Raw genomic sequence first — 20,620 nt, 5'->3', positions numbered from 1 at the left:
ATGTATTGTTCATAAAAAAGAATTTTTAAAAAACTAAATCTCATCCCGATTAAAAGTAATGATTATAAAGTGTATTTACTATTGGATATATAAACTTCTGGAAGGCATAGAGTATTCAAGGACACATTGAGCTTGACCCACGTTCAAGCTCTATTCTTAACGGATACTTGCAGTAAATGTTTGGTCTAACATCGTGAGCGGCCTCTTTGTAAGTCCATATATCATCCCTAAATGATTGCTAGAACAGAAGAACCGAAACATTCTGGAATGAGTTTTCTCAACTGATCGCTGAGATTGAACTTTTAACTCAGTGATTTCACAACTGAACACGTTTTCACAACTAGCAGTCCCATCTTTGTGAAATGCATCTCAAATGATATGGGTTTCTCCTCCATTTCAGTTATGATGATCTTTAACTCAAAACCATGGCAGTTGGCCACTGATGGTGTGGACTTGATCGATACATTGATGAGACTTGTTGTTTAAGAAATTTTCCTGCTATCACTTGAAAGTTTTGGATAGATTCTAAATTTGCATTTCCATATTTGTCGCAGTCGGCTGGTGTATATCTGAAATATTTATGATTCTAGGGTCAAGTGAAGTTGGTTATATATTACAGCTCGTGGATACAACTTGGATCGCCTCTTTTGATTGCACATTTTGCAGTTAATACAGTGCATCTTGTTCATTCAGTGTTTGCATGTTGTGCAGATTAACACATGACCTAAAGTTTTGTAGACACTTCTTTATTTTTACGGTCCATCGTGTTAAATCGCTTAAAAATGCAAGCTAGCCCCTACCAGTTTGGAGAAATCTCGGCATCTTATGTGTCATGGTGCTTGGCGATTTTGGCGTAATCTAATAATCATCAAGTTAACCTTTATCTTGGTGTAACCTGGAAATCGCGTACTAAACCCGGGAATGAGCCATCTTGACAAAATATTGACATCTTAGGAGTTGGCGATCTTGGCTTAATCTGAAAATCACCTAGTAAACCTATCATCTTGGCAATTCTGGCGTAATCTAAAAATCGCCGAGCAAATCCGGTGGGGTGGGGGTAAATATAAATAATATCCTTTCCTAACCTATACATCTTTGGTCATTCTGTCTCCTTCAAAAATTAAAACATACCGCTTTGAATCATTCTGTATATCTTCAATATACTTTCTAGCTTCAAAAAAAAAAAAATCCTTCTCGGCAAGCCTGACGACGAAAGTAGATTCCTTTTTTTTATAAGACATAGAAGACATAAGGAAAAGGAAATATCTTTCCCTTCCGTCATTTCCTTGGATTGGAATTAGAGGCTGAAAGGGAGTAAAAGAGGCTGCAACTGATGAGAATTCAACGAATTAGGAAATTATGTGTAAATTAAACAGCAGTCAAAATTAGATATTGCAAATCAATTTTCAGTTCTTTTTGAAACAATTACAGCTTTTGAAAACTTCTGCAAAAGTTGTTCGTTATCATGAGGCACTAACTCGCCTATTTCAAATTATTTTTTACAATCAAATTTAAGTCATAAATGAGAAAGATACAAAATTTAACTCATCACCACCTCCACTTCTTTTGAGTTGAATGGCCCGTCTACTAACTTGGCCGAGATTTTCATTTTTTTTTTTTTTTGGCATTGTACTCTCGTCGGTTCAAATCAAGTCAAAATTACTCTAGCTGTCGAATTCTCAAGATAAAATAAGCAAAGCGTCATACGTATGCAATAAATTTTGTTTGTTAGAAGAAATGTGGAGTTCATAAACAATTTTTATTCTTCATAATATTTAGGAAACACCCCAAATTATTATCGAGATGCTTTTTTGAAGGCACGACGAGCACAAGACAGAGAGTTGACTAGAAAGGCTTAAAAGGGAAACATTGACTGAGATAATATATTTTGAGCCTATATAGTTTCAAAATGAAATTTGCTGATACAGCATATTCGTTTTGTGGGAAAATAATAGCGTACATAATTCAGAATTCAAGTGATTAAAATTATTTTTAAGATATAAATAATAAGAAATTATTATATACATATATGCATAAACATTAAAATAAAAGGTAACTTTGCATCCTAAAGACCATTATACGTGAAGATATAGAGATTTTTTTTTTCCCGAAATCCTGTCATGAGAATCATTTTATATTTAGTATTCCTCTAAAAAAAATTACCCTTTTTCGGAAAATGCACAACTATGCCACACAGAATATAAGATTGTGTTCTATAATATTATGTTTGTGGTACTTTAACCCTTTCTAGGGCCGTGGGAAGTATGCTTCCTACAAAATTTATCAATCTTTGTATGAAATTATGTAGGTTGGCATAAGTTCTGAGAAATTTTTTTAGAAAGACAGAAACTTAGATGCTTCATTTTTTTTATCTCACACAAAATGATGTGTCTTGATTTGTACTTAATTATTAATTAACCAAATTAATTAATTAATCAAATTAAATTTATCTAATAAGCTAAATGAATTTCTTATTCTAATTTTAAGCCTCAAAATATTTTAGTATAATATGACTAGAAAAAAATTGGCCCTTTAAAGGGTTAAATCAGAATATTGATCATAAATCTTCGTCAGTATATCTTCTATGAAAACCAAATAAAAAATTCGTCTAAACACTGTGGCACACAAAAGAGAAAATTAAAATTTTAAGCATTTGTGGTGGAACTATATGTTTGAGCTTTATTTAAAATTTGTAGCGTTTATTCCTAAAAACATTTTTTTTTTAACTAAAAGTAGTTATTAAGATTTGAAACTTTTAAGGTTTGAGCCACTGGGAAATTAAATTTGGGGGTGGGGGTCAATATGAAAAATAATCCCATTTCCCAAATGAAGTGATTCTGTTAGCAGGCGAGCACCTTTAAAAATAAATAAGAACTGTATTTACAATTTGTGGGACAAGCAGGAAACTACTAATTTATACTCTGTTTTATTCTTGAGCATATTTCCATAAATTAACCATATTTTGTTTCTTGGCGAAGTTTTTGTGATTTGGGGACAAAATTTGGTGACATTTTGGTTATATATTTGGCGATTTGATGTCACCAAATATTTCCTCTTTTCTGAAAGATTCGAGAGTTTTCCGAGAATATATAAAAACCATGCTGCACATACGATCATCGAAGTTTATTTCCATTTTATTTAACGATAAATATTTATCATTAAATATTTATAAAATCTAAATAAATTTCTATTATACTCTAAATAAATTTGCCGTCTTAATTAAAGTTGATTCAATTTACGAACCGTAACAAATTATTCATAATATTATTTGAATCTTAGTACAAGATAATCGTACATTCTAGCCTTATTTACAAATCTTTGTGAAAAGGGCGAATTTTTAATTAACTGATTTCGATTTACCTTAAATCTGAAACTCCTTTCTGTTTTGTTTTTTTTAAACGTAAGAATAAACTATTTAAAATACCATTTATAAAATGATAACAATTATATTTTTGTCCTATTCTTCTGCACTGGATTTATTTTTGTTACTACTTATAATTAAAAAAAATTATAAATTAATCATCGGTTTTAATAAAAATGCAAATCTATTCCCTATGTGCCAAAAAAGACGCACTTGAATAACACCAGCGAAATCTAGCATTCCTCGATTTGACTGACTAATCCACCGGCTCTGGAAAGAATGGAACAGTGCAAGTTCAATTAAGGTGTCGTGTCATCCGGACCACCGCTGTTCGTATTCAAATAAGGAAGGAGCCTGAATCAGCTGTTGTCTGACATCTCTCATCAAATAAATGAAAGGGACTGGATCATTCATTCGGTGACTCATGCGCAGTTGGACTGTCTGGCGGCAACATCCAACATAACGAAATTCTCTGGCAAGGCTTTAAGTCCGTGGCGCCATCTGTTTTGCACTCGGTGAATGAAACGGCTCGAATATTTTCTGCGGGATATAAATATTTAGAAAAATAAATGATTAACTAAGGGGTGATTTTATAATTACCTGCAAAATAAAATAATTATTTCTTATTTTAATTTTTCGGGTAATGAGGGCCATATCTATCTGGTAATCCTATTAAGAATTCATCACCTTGTATTTCAATTTCCTCAACTGCAAGAACTGAGAATTTTAAATTCTGAATCATCAATGAAAACATTCATTTTAAGCATAATTTTTACTTGCATGTAAAAATATTATTGCACATAACCTCTTTTTGGTAGCATTTTTTGTTATTTTTTTTTCTGTCTCTAACCATAAAGTATGAAAGCGAATGTATTCATCCGTGTTTCTATTTTCTACAGACTGAAGTAGTTAATTGTAGATTATTGTTGGTTTCAGTAATTGGGCTATAAATCTTCGGAGCGGAAGTTTAATGACCTTTCTGGAACAAGTTTTGCCACGTATTCTTAATTTTAAATTTCTCTATTTTATAATGGAATTTTTTGTTATATTATTTTTTACATTAGTATCTTTTACTTTGATTGCAGATTAATTTCAGCATGCAAATTTTACAGATGCTAATAACTGAAAATTAATTGTGCGTAGTTAAATGAAAATGTGTTCTAGTTAAAAGAACATCTTACTTTAAAAAAGCTGTGATAATTATCACAACTATATATGTATATATATAATATGAAAATTTTGTGGTTTCATTGAAAAAAAAAACTTTTCGGTTGAAAATGGAGAAAATAACATATTCGTTATCCTTTTTGTGAAACTTTATAATATAATAATAATAATATTATAAATGTTGTTTTATGTTTAAAATAATCATTTCTTTGGGATATCTAGATAATTTGATATGATTTTAAAAATATACTTAAATGGTTGAAATAGGAATAATATAATATTGCTTCTTTAATACTTGCTGAAAGCATATGATGTCCTTCGTTTTTCTTTTCTAGAATCAGACTGTGAAAATATTACAGAAAAAGACTTTTAATTCTGAAATTATTTGAATCAGGCATTTGTGGAGCAATAATAAAATAATCATTACTTAAAAAAGTATATATCATATCATCGACAATAGAAAGATTCAGCTATATGTTAATAATACCACTAAGACTTTGTTTTATATATTATATATTTTAATATTTCTGTCGTCTGAATTCTTTATACTACTTCCTATTGTAATAAATATTGCAATATTCATGCGTCTTGTGAGAATATCGTTCAGGTGATACTTGTGAAACCATTTTAAATTTGACATAGAACCTACTCAATATATCAGTTTTGTCCATGAAATTCTTATAATAACAATCTAAAAGCAATCGACGTTGAGTATTTTTTAATTTCAAAAATTGAATCTTTTGTAATTTTTTTGTTGTCTTTCATTTTCTATTTTGACATACTTTATAAGATGTGAATTTAAATTATGTAATTGCTTTTCAGAACTTTTGTGCAGTTTTTTTTAATTAATGGTATTTTATTTATCTGAAAGATAGATTAATTGAACATGAATATTTTGTTGTTTAATAATATATTTCCCACACATTTTCTTTTACTTTTTAAATTTTTTTTTCTTTGTTCCTAAAAGTAAAATAAAATTTTATTATTAAGTAGTGAAGAAATAGTTAAATTAGTATGCAAAATATTTTTAGATTTCTGTCTTTGAACTGGTCTTATTGAGTTCCTTAAAAACTGAATAAATTAATAAATGCAAAATCATATTATAGTGTGATATTTCATATTTATGTCAATAATATTTTTAACTGTTCCGTCGAGAAAAAAGCGTAAAAGAGATTTTAATCTCATTCAAAACATTGTAGTATTGTTTTAGGTTTGATTTATCTATCGTTATATTGTTTTTAAAAGTTTACACTAATTATAACAATTACAATATGCACACAAAAAGTGTATTTAGTGTCATTGTTAATGCCCGTGTATATGTATGCAGGGAACAAAAGTAATAAAAATATTGTAATAAAATCTATTTAAAAATGTTTTTAAAAATTTATCGAAATTAGACAAAAAAAATTGTGCGGGAATAAAATAAGTGTCATTACAAAATTTACTCTTTTTTTTAATAATATTTAATTTTTAAAAGGTGTTTATTTCTGTTTATATTTGTGTAGATAAAAATACATTAAAATTTTGAATTTTTGATTAAAATAATTGAAATTTTGAAAAATATGTGATTTAATGCGAATCTACTTCTCATAAAGTGAGTCCGTGCTAAATTTGGTAGCTCTAAATCCTATGGCATCTCTGCAGAGAATGTTTTGGACAATTTTTTCATCATTCAGATAGTATCCAACGTATAGCATTATCATATTTAAAAAAAAGTATTATATCATTTGCAGCTACATGAAATAACATTTGAATTTCAAAGAATACGCTTTGGGTTGACTAATTTTACCATATTAGTGGATACCATGCAGCAAAAAAGAATGTTGAAATTCTTTCTTACGACACAGACACAATATTAATCCTCTAAATTCTATGTTGCAACTGTCTGCTTAACTAAGGATGCAGAGATTTTATGTATTTACCCATGTCGTATTAATTTCTCTTTTCCCCTTTGTTTTTTCAAGAAGTCAATTTTCATCAAAATCAACATGCATTCAATTTAATAAGTGCGAACAACTGTTGCTTTTGCACAAGTTAATTGGAAACGTATGCGAGTGCTGCCATCTATTGAGAAATAGATGGTAATAGAGGTAATTGAAATAAAATTAAGAAATCGATTTTTTTTAAAATAAAATTTGATATGATAAATAATTTTTTTAACGTGAGTTTTACAAATTGATTGGTTTATAAGTTTAAATCTTATCTTATTTTTTTATTTTTTATTTTTTTGTATATCTCTCATGATTTCAATTAGTGATTAAAATTCTCACCAAAAGAAAAATTATATCTAAATTTTTTATGTATATCTCTCATTATTCAATTAAGTAATAAGAATTAAAATTTTTAAAAAGTTCTATATAAAATTTTAAGTTACCGATATATTATATCTAGACCGGTTTTAAAAAAATGTATTGAAATAGTTGTTGTTAGATATCGAACTTTTAGTTATATGTAATATTATTTGTGGTGAAGCATGATGCAGTTGAAGGCAATGAAGATACTTTTAATTTCGTGACGTCGTTTTATTTCATTTTGAAGAAGCAAGCATATGTACAAGCGACGAGCACACAGAACGACACAGAAAGGAATGAGGGAAGAGCTCTTGGACATTTTATCCCTGGTCTTATATAACCTATGATTTTGATAGGGAAAATGCTTCTTTACAGTGCTAATGTATTATGAGATTTCGATAGGGATTTTCATTACAGGCGCCGAGAAGGTAGGGGAAACAAAGGGAGATTTTAAAAAAGTATTTGCTTGATCAGCGGTATGTTATCTCTTCACGCGTAGTGTGGGAAAGTTAGATTTTAGCTGATTCAACAATTTAACAAAGCTTCTCTTGAATTAATTAAGTAGAGACAGTGGAATTGGATCACGAAATAAGAGAATATTTTAGAATGAAGTTACTATGGGCTAAATTAAGATGAAGTTACTATGAAAATTAATTAAATTGAAATTAGAGTTAAAATATCATTACATATATATATATATATATAACCAAAAATATAAGCATTATGTAATTAAAACCTATTATTGACAATCTAAAATTAAAACTATTTCGGAAACGAAACTAAATTATTTCGGAATCGGAAACTAAAAATTATTTCGGAATCAAACTAAAAACTAAAAAAAGAACAGAATAATCACCATTGTATTTAAGGTTTTGTAACCGTTGTACAAAAGGTTTTTAAGAAATTACAAAAAAAAAAAAAAAAAAAAAAAAAAAAAAAATTAATTTAAAAATGTGTGGGATTATTCTTCTAGATTTACTTTTTCGAGAATTCCGTGTTTTTATTGTTAGTCAGATATATCTTCATTGTAATAAATGAATAAAATTATGCAAGAAACTAATAAGAAATTCTCTCTCTCTCTCTTCATATTTGTGTTGCTGCAAAAATAAATGCAATCTTATTTTCATTACCATACGTGCTATTTGATTTGTCAGAAATTTTGCCTGCTACATAAGTAATTTTAATAGCATTAAAAAATACCTGTGACAAAAAACACGTGGTGCAGTAAATCTGATAGTAGGCATATTTTAAACTTTTTTTGAAAAAAAATTTTGGACATCAATGTTTCTATCAGATATTAAATAATTTTCTTCACATAGAATGAAAAAATAGGAATGATTGTTTATAATTTTTTATTAAGTGAGATTGTGATATTTTCATATTTTCAAGAAACATCTTAAAATACGTTTCATAAAGTAATTAAAAAAAAAGTTGATATCTATTTCAACGTTTATTCTACTGAATTCTTACTAGGAATTATTGTAACCATTTTTTATTGTTATCAAACGGCTCATTCTGTTTTTTGAAGATAACTAAAACATGCGTCGTTATGTTTATTCATGTAAAGTGATGCCTTGCATTTACCAAATATTTTTTTTATTGAATGGTTTCCTATTCACAGGTAAAATTTAATATTACAGCATTTTTTTTTCTTTTCGGTGAAAAAAAAATTTTGTAATGTGCATTGAAGAATTAATTATTGAGTTAGATTTGAATCAAATATCAGTCAAAAATTGAAACATCAGGTATTTGTAACTCAATTTTGTACATTCATTTAATATTTAAGATTTGTTATTTTTTGAACTACTGGCTTTCTATTCCATTTTGTTTTTATTTATTTCATTTATTGATTCATATTTCATACTTAAATGAAAATCTTGTTATTATTACTTTTTTAAAATAATGTTTAACCAAATTGAGTTTTTTTGAAAGAATATATTATGCTGCCATCTAGTGGAAGTTTATGACTATTTTTAAAATGAATATCATGAATAATTTTTATAATTTGTACAGTGTTCTGAAGATTTTCAAGGATATCGATAAATCAAAGAATGGATACAATCAAATCCAACTCGGATACTTTTCAATACAAATGAAATGTAATGGCCATTACTAACTGAAATTTCATAATTCCATTTAATACTTGGAATTTGATTGCATCTGAATTTAATGAAAACTACAAAAAAACGTGTTGAATGAAAATATCATGAGAGGAATGAATGTTAACTGGTTATGTATACATTATTTGTGCCATACACGTATTACTTGTTAATACGATATTCTGTATACACCAGTAATATGGGATAGTAATTACTTTATACGATTATAATTATAATTACTTTATACGATTTAACTATACGATTTTTCTCATTTATTTTTTCCCACTGATCTTTTAGTGATTAAACATACAAATTAGCTGAATATTTTGAATAAGATTAAAATAAAATTTTATCGAATTTCGTTATTTTCCTCATTGAACATTTTGTAGTTTTTATATAATCTTTTATTAATATTTCGAACTGGAAAGAAATATTACTGAATGTAACTCATTAAAGAATATTGTGTTTTGTTTCTCCTTTTTGCGAATACCCATTTATTAGTTTCAATTTAATTTCTCCTCTCTTCATTATCCTATAGAAGATATTTCTAGAAAAGCAAAGCAGAATATATTTAATGCATTGCTTTAAGTAAAATCATTCCCTCAATTAAATAATTTTTTGAAGTATACCGCTTTAATGTTTAAGTCATAACAGTGTCATTTAGAATATTTTATATTGCTGTGTTGATGATATTTCTAGGAAAGAATATATTCTGCTTTCCCTTTTTTTTACTTTCTCGTGTAGAGAAAATCTAGTAATCGTCAAAAACTGGAACTCGAAATTTTGACGAATCTCCATGTTCGAAACACACATTTTTGGAAAATATCCGTCTGTCTGTGGCAATGATAGTTCAAAAACGCCCTGAGCTAGACTGTTGAAATTCGGTATGCAGTCTTTACAACCAATTTACAGATTTCTAAGAAATGTTGAGTAAAATCTGATCAGTAGAAGTCCGTCGGTTGGGCTATTAGAACATATGTTAACACGACTATTACAAAACGACGAAATCTAGATAGATGAATTTCGGTACACAGATTAAATGTATATAGTGCAGACACACATCAAATATTGAACCAAATCAAATGAGAGGTTAACCATCTGTCGGACTGTATTTCCAGAAATATATAAATACGATAACTCGAGAACGTAGTAAGTTAAATTTATTAAACTCGGTATGGGATTGTGTAACTACAAGTGTAATTTTTTGTTAAATTTTTGTTTCAATTGGTTGAGAAAAACACATCGAAATCACAAATTTGATTTTCGGATGTTATTAACCGCATGCCAATGATTAATCGCCAAATAACGCCAAATTTGATAAAACAGATCCAATAAAAATGTTAAATTCACGCCAAAGACTAATAATTCGTAGCATTTGTACTCTAGTGCCAGCAAGACGTTCTCTAGTATAATACTTGTATTAGAGAGTATGCGAGAAAGTTTTGGGGATACTACGCCCACTGGTTAGATTAAGTCATAACAAACTTAAAGAAAATTATATTTGTGCAAAGCGATTATTTTATTTTATAAATTTTTAAAATTTATATTAGTACTGGGATATGCGTATCAATCCTGTCTTCTTAACTGTCCCTCTCTTTTATTTAAGAAGCAAAAAGCAATAGCTCGAAGTCGACCTAAATCCTACACAATAGGAAGCTCTCAAGAACACGCGCGTCGGAAACCGGTCGAGAATGGGGGTAGGGTAGCTTTTTGCATGAGGTCAATACAACACCTCCACCCTTCATTAACATAACTAATTCACTCCACACCCAACCGCAAACCGACGAAGCGTGCCACAGCCTATTATTAGAGTCGTCAAGAGGTCCGCGAGTTCGTTACCCCCCGTGCTTCGAATGCCCCCAGGAGAAAGAGTCCTTCCACCTCAAAGAACTATTGTGTCAGTTGTCTCTTTACTTGGCTGATTTGCATTAGAAAATGGAAGAACAGTACCTTTTGATTAAAAAGTTTTCAATACTTGCTTTGTTTTTGGAAAAAGAAAAAAAAAAAAAAAAAAACTCTTTCACAAAATGCATCGAATAAAGTGCAATTTGTCGTTATCCGTTTCCTTCATACGTCAATCTTGAAATAAATTGAATAAATTGCTTACTGACCTGAAAATTTCTGATGCCTATCAATGTAATTTGAAGCAGATTTATCAATGCCTATAGCAATTATCAGTATAATATTTAATGTACGAATACGATGCTTTCCCCAAGATATTCATGACTTTTTAAAATAGAATTTAAAGTAATTAATATTAGAGTTTTTATTTTTCTTTCACTTCCTTAAAATAAGTTATTCCTGTTACTTTGCAATTATGTGAAAAAAACAGGGTCACTGATTATTTCAGTCAAAATTTAAACTTAAATGAAATGTTTTAGGTTTTAATGGAATCTAAAAACTTGAAAAGTAGTTGTATTTTTCTGGGAATAGAGTTTACCAGGAAGTTTAAATATAATTTACTCATGACGTTTAATTTTTTTTTAAATTAAATATCTGCTACCATATGAGCAAAACAACAGCATCTACGTTTCCATTTTGATTTCTTTTATGAGAGACAAATGAATTTTTAATAATATCAAAATAATAATTTCAGTTTAGTATAACAATTTTAAAAATCATTTTGTTTCTTAAAAAGGTTGTTTGAAATGGCTGGGCTTATTTACCTAATGATGGAAGTGGATTTTGGAAAAATACTGTCTTTAAGAAAACGGTTTCCAGGCATGAAAAATTAAATTTAGAGAACAGTATCAGTACATGAAAATAATCTGAGGAATGAAAAATAAAAAAAACAATTTCGCCCAACGTGGGGCTCGAACCCACGACCCCGAGATTAAGAGTCTCGTGCTCTACCGACTGAGCTAGCCGGGCGTTGACAACTGATGGGAATAATTGTTTAAAATGAATTACATCATTTGATTTTTTTTTTTCGGTAGTTGTTGAATTAAAAATTTTTGTGGCTTTTGATTTATATTAAAACAGTGCTTGCCCTTTTTAAAGCATCAGATTATAAGTTCAGGTAATAAACATTAAAAAAATAAATTCGTTTTTTCTCTTTATAGAAATAAAAGCATAGTAGTACTCTTCAATTTCGTCTTATTTATAGCTTTTCTAAGTTTCTTGTAGAACTATATTTTGAAAAGATTCGTGGAAAATTTTCTCTGTCAAAATCACCGAAGTCTCACTATTTTTTTTTTAAGAATTTGCTATTTTAATAAGCAATAAATCCTTTTTTTTTTTTTGTTACTGAGAATGGATTTATTTTTTAATCGGCAATTTTAGTGATATTGGTTTGCAAATTTAGCATTTGCAATTTGTTCATATTTAAATTTGATATTAATATAAGTACATATTTGATACTAACATAATTGTATAGTACATCAATCTTTGCAATAATATCACAAATAAAAAAAAACAATTTATATTATATAAATTTTGGTAATATTTTTTTATATAATGATTAAAAAATAATTTTTCGTTATTATTTTTACCTCTAAAATGAAAACGAAATACCAAATGTTTACTCAGTTCGTGGAACTACAAATTATACCAACTTCTGAAGCGTATCGAAAGATGGCAGCACAGCTCCATCCCTTGGATTTTCGTTCAGTTTTTACTAACACGTTGTCTCCCGCGTGACTAGCATTTAATTCACACGTACTGCGTAATTTAATGGCCGCTTCTCTACTATTATTGAGAGATAATGAAGGTGTTCATCTAATTAGATTGTACCAAATCACAGATGTAAACCATGTCAGTGAACATATTTAAAGAATCATATATTGATTCGTAAAAATTTGTCTAATATGAAGATATAAATTTTAGGTTATGGATAAATAAATTCTAATTAATTTTTTAGAAGACAGTACAAAACAACTAAATTGGTAATTTTTATACTTTTTTCAGATTTTAAAACATGTCGAAAGAAACTATGAAATACGAAAGAATGATGCTTAGTGTAAATATTTACCACAACTAAATATAGATGTATAATCGCCAAATAAATTTAAGGCCGAAAATGTAATTCATTTTGTATATTTGCTCTCATACTTTTGTGTTGACAGTCGGTGGAATGAGCAGTTCTGACCATGAGTATAACACAGCTGAAGATAAGCATAAGTGGAGGATAAGTGCCCGGAAAATAATGTATTTTCATAGTCTAAGTGTTATCAATAATTTACTAAAGTAATTTGTTCTCAGTGGCTTATCGACATGGAAGGCGGGGCGGTGGGGGTTAGGTGATTGGTGCTGGTTTTAGGGGGACCAACGGGACAAAGCGTCATTTTTAAAGAAAAAATATGAGGAAAATGCTTAAAAATAATTAATACCAAACCCCGGGCTCTACAATCCTTGTTACGCCACTGCTTGTCAAATTTTCAAGTCGATCTTACTGCCATGTTTCAAATTTTTAATGTTTTATTTTAAGTTCTCCCATTAATTATTTTCTGAAATAATTTTTATTTAATTAAGTATAATACAAACGATTTAGTGACATTTAAAATTCTGAGGTGTCCACGACGTCTCTCAAGAGTTAAATCAAGTTTTTTTTTGTTTTTTTTTTTTTTTGCCTTTTTTTGAATGGCATTAATATTTAGAAATAATTTTCATGATGATCGTAAGTGCCTTTGTGCTGGTTTTTAATACTGAATTAAAACAGAAAGAAAATATAAAATTATGTTGGACAAAAACCTTATATGAACTAAATATATATATCTGTATTCAAAATATAAATCAAAATACATGTTTTTGAATTTGGTGTTCTAATTATTAATACTAGTACTTTTTGAAGTAATAAACCATTTTAATGTCTCAAGATTTTTGATAATTCTTGAATGCTTCGCATTTAAAAAGTTGTTTAACTATTGCAGAATTCGATATTGTGATGTGAATTAGTGCTTAGATATATGTTTTATGATAGATTCCAGCGCTTGGTAAACTGTTTCAGCAATTTCTTTATTCTGTTTAATTATTATAAACAGATTTATATACGAAATACTCTACTGGATTATTTCATTTTTGCATAGGCGATGTAACCCAAGTTTTGTGCTATTTCTTCTTTTCTTTAGTTATTTTATTTGTTTCTCTCGAAACGTATATTGATTGTACATGAGATTAAGTTTCGCTATCTTCTGAACAGTTTGTTTCATTACACTGGCTGATCTCCACCAGATTACAATGAGTCCATTCCTATAATGGCGAAATAAATAAGAAAAGAAGCGACATGGAAAGAAGCCAAATGTTTCCCCCTCGTCTGTCCGGAAAAGTTGCCAAGTGATCGTCAATCGCATTATCAGTATTAGTTAGTTATGCGCCAACTAAAAGTTTTGCTTCACGTAGTCTTTCGCCTTGAACTAGACAGACATTTAAAGGTCCGCAACCTTTACAACATCTCCTTTTTGCCATAAAACACTTAATAAACTATTACATTATTATTATTAAGCATTGAACATCACTATTAAACATTAATAAAATATTGTAAAAATACTAGGATAGTGTAAAGAATTGATAAACTTTTAATATGTTTCAAATTTTTAAAAAATTTTATTGCGCAGACGAATTTGCCATTGCTCCCACTCCTTTAATTTTCCTTTAAGACTTGTTGATAAAACTGACATGTCTTGAACCTAAAATATTTTCAGTTTAATAATGAGAGAATATTAAAATTTATATATATTTATATTTTCCCCTTGAACGTTAAGTCTTCGTCAAAAAAAAGTATCAATTACACCAGACAATTATTAAATCTCGCAACTTCACAAAATTTTATAGACTATATCTAACCATTTTTTTAAATTATCGGGAGTTAATTTTTAGTTCCTCATATACGTGTATAGATAAAATATAGCAGTCATCAAAACATTCGAATCCAGGATTTTAATGAGTCAGATCTTTTAGAGTTCGTAAACACATTTTTTGGCAATCTGTTTGGATCCTTGAGAACATGAGAACTTAAAAGCGCTTTGAGTAAGAAGGATGGAATTCATATGATCTTTACAGCAAAATTATAGACTTCTACGAAATTTTGAATGAAATCCGTTCACAGAAAATCTGTTCCTTCAGTTTTCCGAGTACAAGTGAGCACGTAACTGCAAAATATGAAGAACTAGATAAATAAAATTTGATACTCAATCTAGCATCTTTTTATTCAAGCACCTATCTGATTCAAAATCTTATCACATTGATTCAAATAGATGATTCAAAATCTTATCAGATTGATTCAAATAGATGATTCAAAATCTTATCAGATTTTTTCATTCTTTTAAGATTCATTCAAAATCTTATCAAAGTTAGATTCAGAACTTGATAAGATTTTGAATCAAATCTGTCGCGGAAATTGATTGTTTTTCGATCTGTACTTTCGCATCATGTAAACGCAATAACTTATAAATGCAGTGACTTAAATCAATGAAATGCGGTATACGATCTTGTTATTACAATTGTAATAACAAGAGCGCAGTAATTTTGATTTCAGTCGGTTGAGGAAATAAAAAAAAGGTATCCAAAATACGTATTTGCATGATATATTCATTAAAAATGCTAGATTCACGCCTGAGATCTCTATTTCGTATCTGTATTCGATAATACTACGCTAAGCATTCGCAGGCTTTCTTAAGGGCCACAATTTTATGTGGGGGAGGGAAGAGTATGACATGTATTCGAGAATATGCGAGAAAGTTTCGGGGAAATCTGAAGATAAGGAAGTTTTGATATGAATGCTTTTTAAACAATGATACATAATTTTATCAAAGATTGCTTATGGCAGATCGGTGACAAATATATAAAATTAGATAAATGTGAAGTTTTCATTCAATACGAATGGCAACATTAAATGCAAGGTTGTCTTTTCTGTACGTGGAAGCAGTGTTTAATATCAAAAAAAAAATTGCTATGTATCTACTCATTTCTTATGCGCGACACCCTTTAAAATGGAATGAAACGATTAAATTTCTTGATATTCATTTTTCTAAAAAGAATCAAAACTCAGTAAAAATCTTAGAAATCATGCTCTTAAAAAGATAAATGATCTCAAGATATTTGCATCAAAAAACCATGGCCCCAGAACTAAAGATATTATTAATATCACAAATAATAGCATGTTTTACTATGGTTTCACAGTAATCAACAGGTTTTCCGAGACTCAATTTAAAGCATTCAACATTATTTAAACTATAGCCCTGAGAATTGTCTTAGACCGCCCAAAATGAACCCCGAATGTTGTGCTTCTCAGGAAATTCTTTCTGAAAAAATCAAGCTACTAGCTACCCAGTTTTTTATTAAGCAAATAGCCAATGGTTTACATTCTCCACTTTTAACAGAGCACTCCCATAATAATCGGGAATTTCAATTAACTACCAAAGACAAAAAAATCCATTTCGTTTATTCTCAATAATTTAAACGTTTCTACCAGCCAAATTATCATTTTGCCTGAAAAACCATCTACTAACCTTATTCACTTTGAAATTTTCCTTACTGATGCTAAATTTCAAAATAAAAATTTGCCTTTGATTGAAATTAATGAGTGTTTTAATTAATGCATTCGGAATTTCTTTCCTGATCAATTTATCATTGCTACTGATGCATCCAAAACATACCAGCATACCTCAATTTCTGGTTTTTCTTCTATCGAAAAATTCATGTTTCGAGTCCATCCTGCATTTTTACTGCAGAAAGTTTAGCCATAGCTGAAGCACTAGATGTTCTCTTTGCTCTTGGAAAAGATAGTTTGATTCTTACAGATAGCTGCTGTGCGCTCACATCGTTGAGAAATATTTCTCTCCAGTTGCCAAAAATTATTCAACGTATAGCATCCAAAGTTGAAACTTTAACCAAACTGAACCAAAAAATATCCTTCCTGTGTGGGTACCTGGTAATTCGAATACAATCTGAAACGAGCTTGCAGATCGCTTAGCCAAAGAAGTTACAGAAAATACACCTCGGATTGAATGGATCTATTCTGAAGATATTATTTCAAGCCTTTAGAAAACGACGCATCAGATCACAATCAATAATTATAGAAATAGTAAATATTTCATTTCCTTAGGGGACATCCTTAGCATTGAAACACTGTTGTTACGAGCGCCTTTGGCTAAAAACTAATTTTAACTTTAATCATACTAGAGCTATAACTTGCTTTTACAACTCTAAAATCAGAATTAACTGCGCGCGAAACCAATGTATGTTTTTGTATATGGCAACTAAAAAAGCAAGCATTTTAAAATTATATATAGCATGTAAATAGAATTGTATATAGTTAGATAGATAATAAAATGGAGTCGGATTAATAACGAGTGGATTATTTCACATTACGATCCCACATCTTTGAATCTTATTAGCGGAGAAACGACTGAATGAAATGAAATTCAGGTAGAGTCTCAACATTGTGGTGACCCGGACGTGATTGCTAAAAATACGGTACGTCTGTTTTTATTTGCAATAAGAATTAAGTAGTGAAATAAAAATGGAGATGTCCGTTAAGAAGCGATCACCTATTAGATCTAACTTTACGAAAACGTATAATGTTTTAATTGAAAGATTAAAGGTCGATGAACCTCAGGAAAAAGAGATTAAATCACTTTTCGGCAATTTGGAACGAATTTATTCGGATTTGGCCAAATTAGATAATGAAATATGTAGTTTTCTTCTGGAAAATTCTGATACCGAAAAGTATGAAGATGAGTATATGAAAATCGAAGAATACAGCACAAAAATGATTGAAGCGAAAGTAAATGTGGACATATATTTGACTAAACTTTCTTACGCTGAAAAGGAAAGCGTTGGTTCTGTTTCTCCTAGAATTAAACGAAAACTTAAGTTACCTAAAATAGAACTCGTTAAATTTAACGGTGAAATTAAGAATTGGCTGGCTTTCTGGAGTCAATTTAAGCGTATTCATGATGATGATAAATTAGAAAATGAAGACAAATTTCAATATTTGATCCAATGTGTAAGTGAAGGAACTAGAGCTCGGGAAATTATAGACAGTTATCCTCCAACAAATGCGAATTATTGCAAGGCAATAGAAAGTTTAAAATCGCGTTTCGGAAAGGATGAGTTGCTTATTGAATACTACGTTCGTGAGCTATTAAAATTAGTTATAATAAATGCTTCAGAAGCTAAAAGGAAATTAAGCACGTCGCAAATTTATGATAAATTAGAAACTTATTTCAGAGCTCTAGAATCAATTGGTTTAACATCAGACAAGTATTCAGCAATGCTTTTCCCCCTGGTGGAATCCTGCATACCTGAAGATATATTCAGGGTATGGCTGCGTAATCCAATTATAATAGCAAATCATGACCCGGAAAGCAATGCTTATTCAGAAAAACTGAAAAACTTATTACTCTTTCTGAAAACAGAAATAGAAGGTGAGGAAAGAATTCGCTTAGCGAAATCAGGATTTGCACCTAAGGTGTGTAAGGAGAGGAATTCTGATTCTGTGGCTACTGCTACAGATTTGTTTTCAGGAGGTACAGAAAAAAGGAAACATAATACCATCTGCGTTTTTTGTGAAAACCCTCACGAAAGCAAAGAATGTTACAATGCCAAAAAATTTGATTTTGAAAAGAAACAAAAGATTTTGAAAAATAAAAAATGCTGCTTCACTTGTTTAAAGCCTGGCCATAGGTCAAGAATTTGCAAGTCAAATGTACAGTGCCTGCTTTGTAATAAGAGGCATTGGACTTTGATGTGTCCAGATCTGCCAACAAACAAACCAAAAGTCAAAACACCTGAGGTGGAAGAGAATCTAAATCTCAATTTATCCAATCAGTGTGCTGCTGAAGAAGTTCTCCTTCAAACATTGCAAGTTAATATTAAAGCAGAAGGAAAAACACGCAGAGTACGAGCTCTTATTGACAGTGGTTCGCAGCGATCATACTTATTAGAGAAAACAATTAAAGAAATGAATCTGAGGCCCATTGAAGTTAAAAATATCATACATTCGGTATTTGGTGGATCTACGTTAGAAAAACAAGATCATGGACTATATGAAATAACCCTTCAGAATTTGAATACGGGATTCACTTACGATATGCAAGTCCTCGATCAACCAATTATATGCGGAAAAATACCTCGGATCCACAAAGGAAATTGGCAAAAGGAGTTGAAGAAAAAGAATATAATACTCTCTGATCAAGGCAAAGATTGTCCGGACATTGAATTGCTGATAGGAGCTGACTTTTGCGGACAGTTATTCTCAGGAAATATATATGCTCTGAAATGTGGATTAGTAGCATATGAAACAAAATTAGGCTGGCTGATCATGGGTAAAGTTTTTGGAGGAAAAGAGGAAAATACTTCCGCTCAACTGGTGACTTCAATGCTAATACAAAATAGCTCTATCTCTGATCTTTGGAAATTAGAAACTTTAGGTATTATGGATCCAGTTGAAACTAAATCTAAAGAAGAAATGAAAAGAAACGCAATGGATCATTTTATGAAAACAGTGGATAGAGATGAAAAGGGCAGATACATAGTTAAGCTACCTTGGATAGAAGCAAAAGAAATTCTACAAGACAATAGATCCACAGCTGAACAACGTTGTATCCGTACTTCACAAAAGTTAAAAGATGAAAAGAAATATGCAGAATATGAAGCTGTTTTTGAAGAATGGCTTGAGGAAAATATAATAGAGAAAGTGCCCAAAATGGAGGAGGGAAATCCAAGTTATTATTTGCCGCACCGAGGTGTTTTTAAGGAAAACTCATCAACCAAAGTACGTCCAGTGTTTGACGCTTCTTGTCGAGTTAAGAAAGTTCCGTCCTTAAATGACTGTCTGGAAAAGGGACCAAATTTAATAGAGCAAATTCCACCCATTTTAAGAAAATTCAGACAAAATAACATTGGGGTAATTTCTGATATTAAAAAAGCCTTTCTTCAAATCTCAATTGCAAAAGAGGATCAAGATGTTTTGCGATTTCTTTGGTGGAAAGATTACGAAACAAGAAATTTTGAGATACTTCGTCACCGCCGTCTTGTTTTTGGCCTCACTTGTAGTCCTTTCCTCTTGGCAGCGGTTTTGATGAATCATCTAGAGGAAAGTAAAGAGTGCTTTCCTGAAACCTCCGAAATATTGAAGAATTCCTTTTATGTAGATAACTGTGTGACATCCGTGCGCAATGAAGATGATCTTACCCGATTCATTCAAGAAGCAAAGCTGTTGCTTTCCAAGGCTTGTTTTGATCTTCGAGGTTGGGAATATACAAGGGACCTAAGTCGGGACGAGCCAACTGTTCCAACCTCAGTACTTGGACTGTTATGGAATACAAATGAAGATTTCCTTTTCTGTGATTTACAAAATACAGAATTTAATTTTGATGTTTGCAGTAAAAGAAATATTCTGTCAACGTCTCAAAAGATATTTGATCCACTTGGATTTTTATGTCCTGTGACAATATGTTTAAAACTCTTAGTGCAAAATATTTGGAAAAGAAACTTAGGGTGGGATGAAATTCTACCAGATGACATTCAGAAAAAATTCAAAACTTTGATTGTTGATTTGAAATTGCTGTCTGAAGTTAAGATCCCTAGATGTGTAAAGATCAATGGCTGCATCCGAGTAGTGAAGCTAAAAACAGCGAGTGGGGAACTTGTGCGTCCAGTGCAACGTTTATACCCCTTGGAATTAGACCATGACGATCCTGTGGGTGCGAGAAAAAACGAACCGGTTGCTTCGTATGAAGAAATCGAAATCCCGAGCTTGG

At 30.2% G+C, this 20,620-nt stretch overlaps 1 protein-coding gene and 1 non-coding gene across 3 annotated transcripts in view; one reads left to right on the top strand and one right to left on the bottom strand.

Annotated features, from left to right (window-relative positions):
* LOC129961721 (uncharacterized) overlaps positions 1-20,620 on the top strand; it is a 309,349-nt gene that overhangs the window by 176,199 nt on the left and 112,530 nt on the right. The window lies entirely within an intron of this gene.
* On the bottom strand, positions 11,717-11,789 carry Trnak-cuu (transfer RNA lysine (anticodon CUU)). Its single transcript has one exon. It is a non-coding gene; the product is annotated as a tRNA-Lys (tRNA).

The sequence above is a fragment of the Argiope bruennichi genome, chromosome 1 (assembly GCF_947563725.1).
Source record: "Argiope bruennichi chromosome 1, qqArgBrue1.1, whole genome shotgun sequence".
NCBI lineage: Eukaryota > Metazoa > Arthropoda > Arachnida > Araneae > Araneidae > Argiope > Argiope bruennichi.
Note: the sequence above shows the minus strand (reverse complement) of the source record. Positions and strands in the feature narration are given on the sequence as shown.